Below are 14871 nucleotides of genomic sequence, written 5' to 3'. Positions count from 1 at the left end.
AACTATGTTCTAATGTTCACTTATCCACTAAAATCCAATGCACAGCTTCAAGCATACAACATAAAACTGAGGGTGCATACAAAAAACTGTCTGATTATATAAAAGATCAAGAAAATGAGATTTTGTCTGACACTGCTTGCGGGCAACAAATAAATGCTACAATTGAAGCTGAGAAAAGAGCTGAGGCACAGAATGTTCCTGATGCAAAATTGGTTGAAACAGAAACTAATGCTGGACATGAATTCTCACAGTCGCAGGGGATTGTTGATAACATCAAAGGTTTTACCTTTTTAGTAGGTTGTTTCTCGTTTACTTTGTTTGGTTTTCTTCAGAATTGATAAATAGTTTCTTTTCCATTCTCTTTCATATCCATGCTCTGGACGACAGAAAAGCATCAAGGATGTTGTTAAGTCAATAGATAGATAGTTATTCAGTAGAACTATTGGCAACCTCTCTGTGCCAAAATGTTAAATTCATGACAGAGACATTGCACTAAATGCCATATCAGTTGGTTAATTTACAGGATCTTGTTGGCTTTAATCAGTGTTCATGTTTAGAGACTGCTTGTTCTTGCAATCTTTCTGAAAATACTAGATTAAAAAGGAAGAAGAAGAAGAATATGAACCATAATTGCAACATGAAGGGAAATACATTCTGTTTGCTTCACCATAGGAATCATCTGTCATGGCTCAGTTCAAAATTCTCAAGGACACGAACATCAGCACTACTTTCAGATGAATCATTGATCTTGTTGGCTTGAATTTGCATTTCCAAGCACCTGCTGTTCACTTTTTAGACAACTTGAAGCCTCCAAACCCCATCATAGCAGCCATATCAGGATCGGCATTCTCTGTTTCTTCTTCTTCTTCCTTTCACGGCGCAAATCTTGCTCAGTAAAGCTTTCAGGAACTTTCAGCTTCTTTAGCGACTCAAATCGCTCTTGAACCTGCTGAAGAGTCGCACGCTCCACCCTCATAGACATGCCCAAAGCTTTCTGATGTTTTTTTTCCATTATTATGGTCCTAGAATTAGCTGAATCTTTTACAACACATTCACAGACTGCAGAGTAGTATCCAGCCTGCTTGCTTAGAGGTGCAATTGGCGTAACAACCTGAGTTATCCCTAAGCGGGAATCAAGGTCAACTTCATAGTCTCTGTGCTTCAGGGGTTTCCTTTGCACAGGAGGAGCTGCTTTGTCTTTGGATTTAAACCTATCCTCCTCCTCCTCTTGCCTTTCCCGTTCTCGGGCTTTCTGAAGAAACACTTCTCGGTCCCATTTCCTTCGAAAAGTGTTATCAACTCCAACAGCATTACTGCGAGGCTGAACCATTCAAAAGCCTTGTTAAGACAGATTCCTATGGTGAAGCAAACAGCACAATTCTCAACTTTTCGGCTACAAATACAACGCCGATCGACCTGTAGGCCTGTAGGTCTGCAGGGGAGATGGACGGCAGATCGACAGGGGAGGTGGACTGCAGGCACCAGGACCGAAGCCGGTGAAGAGAAAAGAGAAGGAAGGATGCACTGTTATATAATCATTATAACAATATATTTTTTTTTGTCCATCTTTTTTTTAACATTAATTCTCATTATTTATTATTTTCACAATCCATTCAATCATCTCAAAATTATATTATATTAAATAAATATATTTTAAAATATTTAAATTATTATTATTATTTTTAATTATAATCTTACTTTTAAAAAATAATTTTACTATTTTAAAAAATAATATTAATTTTTTAAAATATATTTATTACTGTTTTTAAAAAAACAAAGATGAAACACCCTCTTATTATTTTCTCCTTTCTCCTGTGAATGGATGTTAAAATAGAGACGATGTTAAATTGGTATTATATATATAATGGGTTTATTTTGACTAATTTGTTTAGTTTTTATGGATTTTTTTTTTTGAACTGAAAAAAAAACGTGTAGAATTTTGCATGATTGTGGTCATTATGTTTATTATATTTAGGTTCCTTAATTATAGAGCCATTTGTCAAATTATTATTTCTATGTATTATCTCAAAGATGTATTAGATTCTTCAGAAATGGCAGATGAAGATAAAGGATCCCAAGGGACTTGCGGATGCAGTCGATTGAGAAATTGTTTCTATGACGACGTCCATTTAGGCCGCTGCATCTGGGAATTGGCTCGACCGCGCGCATGAGAGTAAAGATAAGGAAAAGGATTCTTCCACTCCCTTATTGATGTCAAGTCAATTTGTATTTAAATATGGAGGACGAGTTTTAAATGAAGATAAGAATTTAATTGACAATAGTGGTTCTATTACCGGCAAGGAAGGGCGATTGTCGATGTCGCCCCTCCTCTGGATCCGCCCCTGTTTACACTATAAAAAAAATACAGTTTTACCGATAGAAAATAATTTCCGTCGGTAATATCAAAAATCACCGACGAAATTAAATATTTCGTCGGTATTATTTCCATTACCAACGGAATTAAATATTCCGTCGGTGATATTCAGTATTACCGACGGAATATTTAATTCCGTCGGTTATGTGTTTTTTTTTTAAAAAAAAGTTGATTCATTGATAGAAAAATACTTTCCGTCGGTAATGTGTTTTTTTTTTTTAAAAAAAAAAAACCTTTACCGACGGAATCTATATTCCATCGGTAAAGCCGGCTAAAAAGCTAACCCTAGCTCTTTCCTTTCTTTCCACGCACGGGCGACAACTTCTTCCTCCTCGATTTCGCTGGTAAGAGCTCTCCCTCGTTTTTCTTTTCCTTTCTCTGTGGTAGCAAGCGCCCTGATGGCTTTTGTGCCGGCTGGCGTTGGTCGTTGCCTGCCGCTAGCGGCCTGCTGGCCCCTGTGTCGGCTGCTAGCGGCCAGCAGGCCGCTGTGCCGGCCGTCAGCATCCAGCAGGTCGCTGTGCCGGCCGCCAGCAGCCAGCAGGTCGCTGTGCCGGCCGGCAGCGGCCTCATGGCCGCTGTGCCGGCCGCCAACAGCCTGCTGGCTGCTATGCAGGCCGCCAGCGTCCTCCTGGCCGCTATGCCGCCCGCCAGCGAAATGTTGGCTGTTGTGCTGGCCTATGCCGGTTGTCTTTCAACTTGTTAATTTTTTGATGAATTTTGTGCTAAATTATTTTTATTCTGTAAACAGATAACATTTGTTGCTTTTCTCCGGTAGACCTTCACAACTTCAGGTATAATTTAGTTTATTGTATTTTATATTATTTAGTATGGTTTAATTTAGATATATGTTATGTTTGTATATTAATCTATAACATAATATTGTTCTTTTGTTTGTTTTGTGTTTGTACGTTAATCTAAGCTAATTTCTAATTCTCAATTTGTTAGTTTTAGGTGAAAATGTCTATGAACAAAGCTTGGATGTATAATCGATTAGAAAATAGATTTATTAGAGATGATTTTATTGCTGAAGTTGAAGAATTTGTCAACTTTGCTAAAAGTCATCCAGAATGTATGAATGGTGCAGAATTAAAGTGTCCGTGCAATCATAAAAAATGTCAAAATAGAGCTTTTCATGATGAAGATACTGTAAAAATACATATATGTATGAATTGTTTTGTGCCAAATTACTACAATTGGTACTATCACGGGGAACCTTATTTGTATGAACCAATTGGGTCTTCCGGTGGTTCATCATCTGACACAACTTTTACTGCGCATGACTCATCAACTTATGATATTGAAATGCAATCAATGGTTCACGATGCAATGAATGTCGCAGTTGATTATTCCAATATAAACGAAAGACCTGCACCGAATATCAGCAACTAAATGAAATGTTAAAGGCTAGTGAAAGAGAAGTGTGGGAAGGCATTCCCTCAGGTCACTCGCAATTATCAGCTACTGCAAGGTTATTGAATATGAAAGCATAACATCATTTTTCTGAAAGATGTTATGATGATATATGTCAATTGATGTCAGAGTTACTTCCTGCTGACAACATAATGACAGATAGTTTTTACAGTACCAAGAAATTGGTTAGAGGTTTAGGTTTGCCTGTAGAGAAGATTGATTGTTGTGTAAACAACTGCATGATATTTTGGCATGAAGATAGCGAACTGAGTTAATGTAAAATCTGTACTCACCCTCGTTATAAGAATGGTACTCGTATACCAGGGAAGAAGAAGAAAAATATTGCTTGGAAAATGATGTATTATTTTTCTTTAACTGCTAGACTTCAACGTTTGTATGCATCTGTCGCTACAGCTTCTCACATGACGTGGCATCATGAACATGAGCATGAAGGAGGTATTATGTGTCATCCTTGTGATTCCTCTGCATAGAAACATCTTGATACTGTATTTCCCTCGTTTTCAATGGAACCACGTAATATGAGATTGGGACTTTCTGCTGATGGATTTCAACCATTTGGTCAATCGGGACAGCAATATTCATCCTGGTCAATTATATTAACACCATACAATTTACGACCCTGGATGTTCATGAAAGATGAATTTATGTTTCTTACTGTTCTTATTCCTGATCCAACCAATCCCAAAGAGAAGATAGATATTTTCTTGCAACCGCTAATTGCATAATTAAATGATTTATGGAATGTAGGGTCAGTGACTTATGATGTTGCAAGTAAAACTAATTTTAGATTGCATGCTGCATTATTATGGACGATCAGTGATTTTTCGGCATATTCAATTTTATCAGGATGGAGCACGGCGGGTAAATTAGCATGTCCACACTGTATGACAGATTCTGATGCATTTTCATTACCTTGTAGTCGAAAAGTATCCTGGTTTGATAATCACCGAAAATTTTTACCTATTGATCACCCTTTCAGGCGGAATAAGAAAAATTTTCTAAAAAATGTTGTAGTCAGAAAACTTCCTCCAACATTCCATACATCAGGTGAAGAAATCATTGAACAAATAGACAGTTATGGATTTCTACCAGTATCTCAATCTGGTTCGGATAAGATAAATAGATACATTGTTAGAATGTGCCAGTGTGGTTGGAAAAAAAGGATTATGTTTTGGGAGCTCCCCTATTGGAAGTATCTACTCATTCGACATAATTTAGATGTCATGCATGTTGAGAAAAATTTCTTCGATAATATTTTTAACACTGTGATGAATGTGCCTGAAAAAAGTAAGGACACTACAAAATCTCGTGAAGAATTAAAAGAATTAGTAAACAGACCAAAGTTGCATCAAAAATGAAACAACTAATAGATTTCCAAAGGCTTGTTATACATTAGACAAAGACGGGAAGCAGGCTTTATGTAGTTGGTTGAAGGAAGTAAAATTCCAAGATGGGTATGCCTCAAATATGACTCGTTGTGTGGATATGAATAGGTTAAAGATGTTTGGGATGAAGAGTCATGACTGTCATGCATTCATACAAAGACTTATTCCAGTAGCTTTCCATGATTTACTTCCGTATAATGTTTGGCAATCTCTCACAGAATTAAGTCTATTTTTTAGAGATTTGACAGCGAGGTGTATTACAATGGATGATATGCTTCGGCTAGAAATAAACATTCCTCTCATATTATGTAAGTTAGAGCGCATATTTCCACCCAGTTTTTTTGATTCAATGGAACATCTGTCGGTACATTTGCCATTTGAGACACAAATAGTTGGTCCTGTGCAATATAGATGGATGTATCCATTTGAACGGTTTTTGATAAAATTAAAGAATAATGTTCATAACAAAGCAAGAGTTGAGGGCTCATTATGTAATGCTTATCTGGTTGAAGAAGTATCTTCTTCCTGCTCCTATTATTTTGCTAATAATGTCAAAACCAAACATCGCAAGGTTCCAAGAAATTATGATGATGCTCAAGCAATAGACCATTCGATGCTTTCTATTTTTAAGTTTCCTGGCAAACCAATGGGTGCATCTATTTCTAGATTCTTAACTCCAAAAGAATATCATGCTGCAAGAACATACATACTCTTAAATTGTGAAGAGGTCAAACTATACATAAAGTAAGTTAACTTCTCTAATTTAAAAATTATCCCCCGTTTAATTTGTTGCTTGATATCTCATTTACCTTAAATTTACCTTCTTCTCCAGCTTATATGAACAACAACTATATCTACAAAATCCATCAATGGATGCAGATGCCGTAGCTGAAATGTTAGAGGTTGAATTTGCATTATGGTTTGAAATATATGTAAGTTGGAGATTTTATCAAATATTTAAGTTCATGTGTGTTAAGTAGTGTTCTAATGTCTACTAATTGTGTAGGTTAAAGACCGTAGAATATCAAATGTGACAGATGATAGGATCATGAATCTTGCATCAGGACCCTTTCGTAAAATAAAGGTCTACTCTGGTTTCTATGTTAATGGCCTTAAATTCCACGTGGCACTATGAGATTCATAGAGATTAACCTATAATTCTGGTGTTTGCGTCAAAGGATCTATGGACAACAATAACACTCAGTATGATTACTATGGTAGACTTGAGGAAATCATAGAAGTTGAATATCCTGCATTACCTATTAAGAGGTGTGTGCTATTTAAATGTTCATGGTATGATCCTACCCCAAGAATAGGTACCAGAATACATCCAAAGTATAATTTAGTTGAGGTTAATGCAAACAAAAGGTTCAACAAGTTTGAACCTTTTATTTTTGGGGTACAAGTAGCACAGGTTTTCTTTCTTGAATACCCTACAAAGAGAAGAAGACCCAGTGAATGGTTGTCTGTTTTGTCAAATGAAGCCTCACTCGATTATAGAAATGTCGAATACCACTCAGGCTACTGATGCATTTCAGAATGACGATGTTGAGAGACATTCAATTGATACACAACTTGAATCAACATCTCAATTACTTATTGATGTTAATGTTACTTATGAGGAGATAAATGATGGAGAGATGTCCAACAGTGAAGATGAATTTGTACTACCAGAGTCTAGCGATGAAGAATTGGAAACTATTAATGTTGATTAAATAGTTGCTAATGTGATGTCTGAACTATTATTTTATATATAATTTTGTAATGTGTTGCTAATGTTAATGTTATGCATGTGTGTAGATATATTTTTGTATTGTGATCCTAATATTAATGTTATGCATGTTGTAGATATATTATTACTAGTACATGCATGCTATGTTATTGTGCAGATATATTATTATGGCTAAGCAGCAGACAGTAGCACCCCGTGGCTATAAGGTTATTAGAGTTATCGGAGATACACATGTATTTTTGTTATTAGTAATACAAGTTCATTGGTTTCTTCCATACTTTTCATATCTATTTTTTTTTCCTTGCAGATTTGTTCCTGATGGCCACCAGGTAGCCTCTTATATCACTAGTAAGTTTAAAGAGCGAGTATGTACTTCTGGTACTACATGGAGGCAAGTAGACTAGGAGATGAAGACATTTTATTATAATGAATTCGTAGTAAAAAAATTAATGTATTTGATATTCAATAATATATTTATCCTTTTATATACTAAAATCTATACTTATAATTGCAGAAAAGATATACATGGGAAGATGACTATGAAGAATAGTTTAAAGCTACATGGAATAATTATTGTGCTAAACTTTACAGAGATCTCATGTATTATATCAGGAAAAAGGGCACTAGGCTAATGTATGTTTCAGAGACGACATGGAGTGCATGGACGGTCACCTGGGCTGCAAAAAGATGGCGAGAAAATGCTGAAAATGCTCGATCTAATATAAATACAGAGGCAGGTGGCCCGAGCACCGGAATCGCTCGACATACGTCGGGATCGAAATCTATTGTTGAGCATGCTATGGATTTAGTAATTTAATTTAAAACTATAATTTCTAACAATTTTTTATTTAATTATCACATTAGTATGTATAATTATGTCCCAAATTATTTGTGTATGCAGGAACATGATCTTGCTCGGCAGCCCACATGCATGGAGGTATTTCTGAAGACCCATAAGAAGAAAGATGGGTCATTTGTCGATTCTTGATCTCGGACCCTACACGTAAGATTATTAAGTTTATTACATTTGTTCATGCATTTCTATTTTGATTAACTTTAATAATTATTACCAAATTAAATATTGATCAATATTATAATTTTGAACATAGGAGCAAATGTCAGAAAGAGTGGCTCAGGCCTCTCAGCCACCATCAGAGGGAGAGGAGTCACAATCTCTATCCACCGACGCGCTAAATGAGATATATTATGATGTTGTCGGTGGAAGAACAAAAAAATCCACCCTCTACGACCTTGGCTCTAAGGCCAAAGTGACATTTGATCGTTTGAGGACTCCGAGGGGTCATGCTAATTCCTCTTCTTCTAGTGAGGTGCAGTCATTAAGATGCGAAAATGAAGAACTGCGCACTCAACTAAAGTCAATGGATGAGAGGATGGCTTCTATGGATGAGTGGAGGCCCAAGCAGGATGCTCTCTTTACCAATATGCGAGAGATCTTGGCAAATTTTGCTCGCACCCAGACACCACATGGTCCTGAGTCACAGGAGACTCAAGACCCATCAGACTGTGGTGATTAGCATGTTTCGAGGTTTGTTCAACTACTATTTAAATCTTTATTTATCATACAAGTTACATACAAAATATATTTAATTATTTTATTCTACTCTGCTCATTTCTAAATATTACATTATTATATGTTTCAGGCATCAGGGTGTACATATTCAGTACGATCATCATCATCATCTTCTTTCTATCTAGGTATTTATTTTTTAAATGTAAAATTCATTATACATATATGTAATATTTTGAATTATACATCGATATCAATCTCATCATAATTTATTGTATTTTACTTTTTGTAGGATTTTACATTCATAGTTGTTTTGGATTATTTGTTATCATGGTATGGATTTATATATTTGAGCACGGAAATGCTTTGTCTATATTATGTTTGTTTCTATATGTTTTTATATGTATGGAGTGTGTTGTTTCTATATGTTTTTATATATATGCAGTGTTTGTTTTTATATTATGGATTGTGTTAGTTTGTTTGTATCTATATATGGTTTGTTAGATATGTAAACTGTGATTGTGTTAGTTTATTTGTAAACTATGGTTGTATCTATGGTTGTATCTGTGATTATATGATTGGTTTTATATGGATATATAATTTGTATACATGCTTGAATGAGAATACAAATAGGGGTTGTCAGTTTTTTTTATTTTCCTGACGGAATACCGACAGAATATCGATTCCGTCGGTATTCCATATCATAACATACCGACGAAAATTGTATTTCCGTCGGTATTTACCGATGGAAATACAATATCCGTCAGTTTTTACTGACGGAAATACAATTTCCGTCGGTATCATTTCCGTCGGTATTTTATGATACAGGTTTTTTTTATCCAGAGTGCCCTGCTCCGATGGAAGTTATATTTCCGTCAGAAAACTTGACGCTAGCTGTCCAGCGGGGTTTACCGACAAAAATATATTTCTGTCGATAAAGTACCGACGAAAATATAACTTCCGTCGGGAAAATAGGTTCCGACGCATATTCTCGCAACAGATTGATTTCCGTCGAAAATCTGTCGGTAAGGCCCTTTAGAGACGGAATACCGACGGATATTTCCGTCGTTAATCTTGAAATTTTTTGTAGTGTAATTACCCTAGGTCCATCAGTGGATTTTGGCCGAAATCCACTGATGGACCTAAACATGTTTGATTACACTCATTTAACGTGTTGTGAGTTTCTGATGTTGCAAGGAGTTATATTATGTTATCCATTACTTATTTAGGGCTCTCAGTGGCGGTCCAATGTTACGAAAAGTTTCTGCTTCAATGCAAGTCTGATATTGGATGATATCAGGTCTACATTGAGCCTGATATTTGATGATATCAGGCCTACGTGGGGCCTAATATGGGATGTTATCAGGCCCAATATGATCTTTGCTTAAAACTTTGATTTTACATCATATATACCTTTTCCTTGCTCAACCCTTTCTAGTGGTTGAAATTATGCAAAATTACAAAAGCCCTAGGTCTATCAGTCATATTTTGTCACCACCACTGATAAATTATAAAAATCTAATTTGCACACCATATCTAACATTACTTGGTCTTTGCTAAATTAGTATGTATAATAGCACTTGATTATGTAGATGTAACTTTGCTAAATTAGTTTTTAATTTATTTATCAGGGATGATTATATTACTGAAAAAATTCTCTCTGAGATATGAAATATGCTTGATACAAATTCTTGCATGGGACATGGAGCTAATGTAGGTGAATTATCCAGAATAAATATTCCATAGTCTTCTGAGTATAGTGATGTGCAGAACACAAATAGAAATAGAAGCAACATTTTGACATTTGATCTAAATGAAAAAGTAAGTATTCTAGAAGATAAGGTCCTGAATCATTGTACAACACTTGTTGATTATTTTAAGCCTATTTAGAGTGAGGAGGAAGGACATTATACCCGAATAGAGATGTATACGAATTCTTAGTGTTGGTTGCTACACCTGGATACCGTTGTGCTCCCCTGTACAAAAATTTTATACAAGCACAGAACTTTCCTAGCTATTCATGTGTTCTACTAAAGTTCGACTTGGATTGTAAATGATGTTTAACATTATTAATCCAAGTTGTCCTTCAGAAGTTAAATTTGGACTGCAAACGGAACTTAACATTATTAATCCAAATTCAACCAATGTGATCTTCATAAGTTAAACCATATTACAGAAGTTGACTAAACATCTATTTCAAAGATTGGCTTACAGGACAAACGTGGCGAGACACTAGACCTTCTTGGGTATGAGATCATCCACCACTGCCTAGACAAAGCCTTTCAACGAAATCGGATGTTTAACTTCTTACAGTAAACTAGGTTTAACTACAGAGACCTCAATAGAAGCACAAGATCGAAACGCGAAATCGAAACATAAAATCGATCGCCTAAATCGCTAACATCTTGTGTTTGGTATTTCAAGATCTAAACAAAAAGATGAACTAGTATGATGCGGAAACATATAACTAGTTATATCTTTTTGTAGCTTATAGACCTCCTGATCTTCTGTCGTATTCCTCTTCTTCTCTTGGACGTCATGTGGGCGATGATCTACCAAGATGAAAAACCACCCGAGCCTTCTCTTCTAGCTTCCAAGTTTTGGCCACCACCAATCTCCAAGGGATGCTAGCAAACAAAACCTCCTTTCTCTACTTCTTCTCCAAGCAAAATCCGGCCACCAACAAGCTCCAAGAGATGATGCTGTCGGCCACCAAAGAAGAAGAAAAGGAGAAGAGGAAAGAAGATGAGGGCCGACCACCAAGGAATAGGAGAGGAGTAATAGAAGATGTTATGTCTCATGAGGCACCCCTACCCTCTCTCTTATATTCCTTGATCAAGGCAAAAAAAGAAAGTTTTAGAAATAATTAAAACTTCCTTATTTTCCTTGCTAATAACTAAAAAGGAAATTTTCGAAACAAAAATTAAAATCTCCTTTTTCTTCATGTCATGGCCGGTCACACCTTTATCCCCAAATAAGGAAAGTTTTAAACACAAAATTAAAACTTCCTTATTTGCTTCCGAAAAAATTTAAAAATTAAAATCTATCCTTTAAATCCTTTTAAGGAAAGATTTTAAAATAAAAATTCCTCTTTTGAATCCCTTCATGGTTGTCAAGTTATAAAAGGAAATTTTTAGAAATTTAAAATTTCTCTTTTAAAAAATGTGGATGGTTACAAAAAAGGAAAGCTTCAAAAAATTAAAATCTCTCTTTTAAAAGATTTTAATTTTTTTTTGACTTTCTTTTAAAACCATATCTTCCACGAAAGGAAAGATTTTAAAATTTAAAAACTCCTTTTAATTTAATGATGGCCGACCACCTTGCTTAGGCTCCAAGCTAGGGCCGACCACAACTTGGTTCCATCCAAGGCTTGGCTTGGCCGGCCCTTGCTTGGGCTCCACCAAGCTTGGCTTAGCCGGGCACATAAGGATGGGTAAGAAGCTAGGCTTTAGGTGGATATTAAACTTTATAACTAAGAGGCTACGACAGAAACCGAGAGGAGGAATTGGTTTTGGTCTCCCAATGAGCTTGAGCTTCCCGTGTTCGCCCCGAACACCCAACTCAAGTTCATCAAAAATAACTCATACCACTAAAAAGTTATTATTAAACTACCACACCAATCCCATATTACTATATGGGCTCCTTCTTATCATGAGTGTGTTAATCTCCCTGTGTTTAAGATATCGAATGTCCACTAATTAAATGAGTTACTGACAACTCACTTAATTAATATCTAGCTCCAAGAGTAGTACCACTCAACCTTATTGTCATGTCGGACTGAATCCACCTGCAGGGTTTACATGACAATCCTTATGAGTTCCTCTTGGGGACATCATCAAGCCAGATCACTAGGACACAGTTTCCTTTTATAATAAATAATACACACTATAAATAATATCATTTCCCAACTTATCGGGCCTATTGATTTATCGAACTAAATCTCACCCTTTGATAAATTAAAGAAATAAATATTAAGTATATGTGTTTGTTATTATATCGGGATTAAGAACACACACTTCTATAATAACAGAGCTCTTGTTTTTTTAATACAGTCAGTGTAAAAGGAACAACCTCAAGTGGTCCTACTCAATATACTCATAGTTTACTAGTGTAATTTTATAGTCAAGATAAACTAATACCAAAATACACTACGACCATTCCAATGGTTTGTCCCTATCCATTTTGATCGTGAGCTACTATTTATAATTTATAAGGAACTGATAACATGATCTTCTGTGTGTGACACCACACACCATGTTATCTACAATATAAACTAAATGAACAACTACATTTAACATAAATGTAGACATATGACCAATGTGATTCTTATTTCAAATAAATATTTACAAAAAACTAGACTTTTAGTATACACTCTAACACTTAGTTGATGATATGCAGATTGAACAATATGAAATTCCCCCAGAGCAGTACAGTGACTTAGAGGAGGAGTTCCCAATAGTTGATGATCCATACATTCTAAATTCTCGATTGCTCTAAAGGCCAATTGAAGATGCAACAAATGAGCATGAATTTTGTTTTGGACAGATTTTTTCGTCTCGACAAGAGTTCAAGAATACACTTGTGAAACATGTCATGATTAAACATATAAGATATAACCCAGTTAACACACGAAAAAATAAAGTAAAAGTCATTTGCTTTAATTAACCATGTACATGGAGAGTAGTTGCCCGAGGGGATCTAGAGTTCACTTTTACGAAATATGTAAAGGAACACCAATGTGGCACTATTAGGGATACTGATGATCATCAAGCATGCTCTTCCTCCTTCGTAGCATCTTTATTTGAAGAGCAATTTGCTGCTAATGAACAGTACAAACCATGTATGATTATATCAGATATAAAACTTAAGTTTAGAGTGATCATATCATATAGAAAAGCATATATAGCTCGAGAGAAAGAGATGAAGAAGGTCGTTGGAGATTATGACCAAGCATATAGAGATTTTTCACTATATCTACATGAATTAAGAGTCAGGGATCTTGAAACCTATGTGGCACTACACAAGAATGGGGATAATCATTTCCAACGCTATTTTTGGGGTTTTGGAGCTTGTAGAAGAATATTCAAGTCTTGTCTATGCAAATTGATTGAAATTGATGTCACACATCTAAGAGGGAAGTATCCGGGTGTGTTGTTGATGGCTACAACAATTGATGCTAATGACAATTGTTGGAACCCCAAGGTTGTTTTGGTGTGATCAACAAGTCAAGTTAGGTCCTGTGTTGTATTTAACCTTGTGTCTAAGTGTGCAGGAGCTTAGGAGCACAGGTAATCGAGCGGAAGACGCAGCCAGCGAAAAGGACGGCACGCGGTGCGTCCGAGGGACGAGGTGCTGCGGAAGAGTACACCGGCAGACGAGAAGGAAGCGCACGCGGTGGTTCCGAGGGACGAAAGCCGGAGCGGAAGATTGCTCGGGGAGCAAGAGACGCAGCTAGCGCGAAGGTCGGCACAGGGTGCGACTGAGGGACGAAGACTGCGGATGAGTACGCTGGTGGACGAGAAGGAACACGCGGCAATTCCGAGGGACGAGAAGTCGGAGGGAAGCACGCTCGAGAAGGCCGGAACATGGGTTCGGGTGAGCCCTATTCCGGAAGGCCGAGATCACCCAAGCAAACAGAGCCGGAGCGAACAGACCCGGACCGAGATGAGCTGGATCAAGACGAGCTGAACCGGAGTCGAAAAGTCAACTTATGTTGACCTTAGGGCTCCGGGCGCCCGGAACCGACCGGAACCCTTCCGGGCGCCCGGAATCGACTTTTCAACAGGATCGAGTTTTGAATCGATCCGACCGTTGGGGGATAAAATTTATCCCCCCCCCCCCCAGGGCGCCCGGAACCAAGACTATAAATATAGCCTTGGTCCAGAAGCTTAAACAGAACTCACTGATTGTAAATCCAGTGCTTGCACACTCTCTTTTAGTCTAAGCTTCTGTTTTCTGCACTTCAACGTTGTACGAGGCTTCTCCGCCCGATGGAGTTTTATTGAGCTTAATCTTCCTTGGATTAACAACCACATCGGTTGTAACCAAGTAAAGCTTTTGTGCCTCGCTTTTCTTTATGCTTTTAATTTATCTGCTTAACTTAATTATGCAAGTGTTAGCCTAAAGAGTTCGAGGAGGGTTTGTTTTCCTTTTAGTGTTAGCAGGATATCCAACAACCCCCTCCTAGCCGGCCCAACGGTCCTACAAGTGGTATCAGAGCCGAGTACGCCTCAGAAGGACTAACCGCCGTCTGAATCAACAAAACCATGGCCAGAGCTAGCGACTACCCACCTGCATTCGAGGGGGAGTTTTCCATCTGGAAACAAAACATGGAGGTATACCTTAACTCAGATTCTGATATTTCTTTAATAATGAAATTTGGTTATGAAGAACCAAAGAACACGAACGGAGAAGGACTCGA

General features: G+C 36.9%; 1 pseudogene; it reads right to left on the bottom strand.

Moving 5' to 3' along the window:
* Positions 1 to 511: 511 nt before the first annotated feature.
* Positions 512 to 1487, bottom strand: LOC122034838 (annotated as a pseudogene).
* Between the last annotated feature and the right edge of the window lie 13384 nt (positions 1488 to 14871).

The sequence above is a fragment of the Zingiber officinale genome, chromosome 11B (genome assembly GCF_018446385.1).
Source record: "Zingiber officinale cultivar Zhangliang chromosome 11B, Zo_v1.1, whole genome shotgun sequence".
Lineage (NCBI taxonomy): Eukaryota > Viridiplantae > Streptophyta > Magnoliopsida > Zingiberales > Zingiberaceae > Zingiber > Zingiber officinale.
Note: the sequence above shows the minus strand (reverse complement) of the source record. Positions and strands in the feature narration are given on the sequence as shown.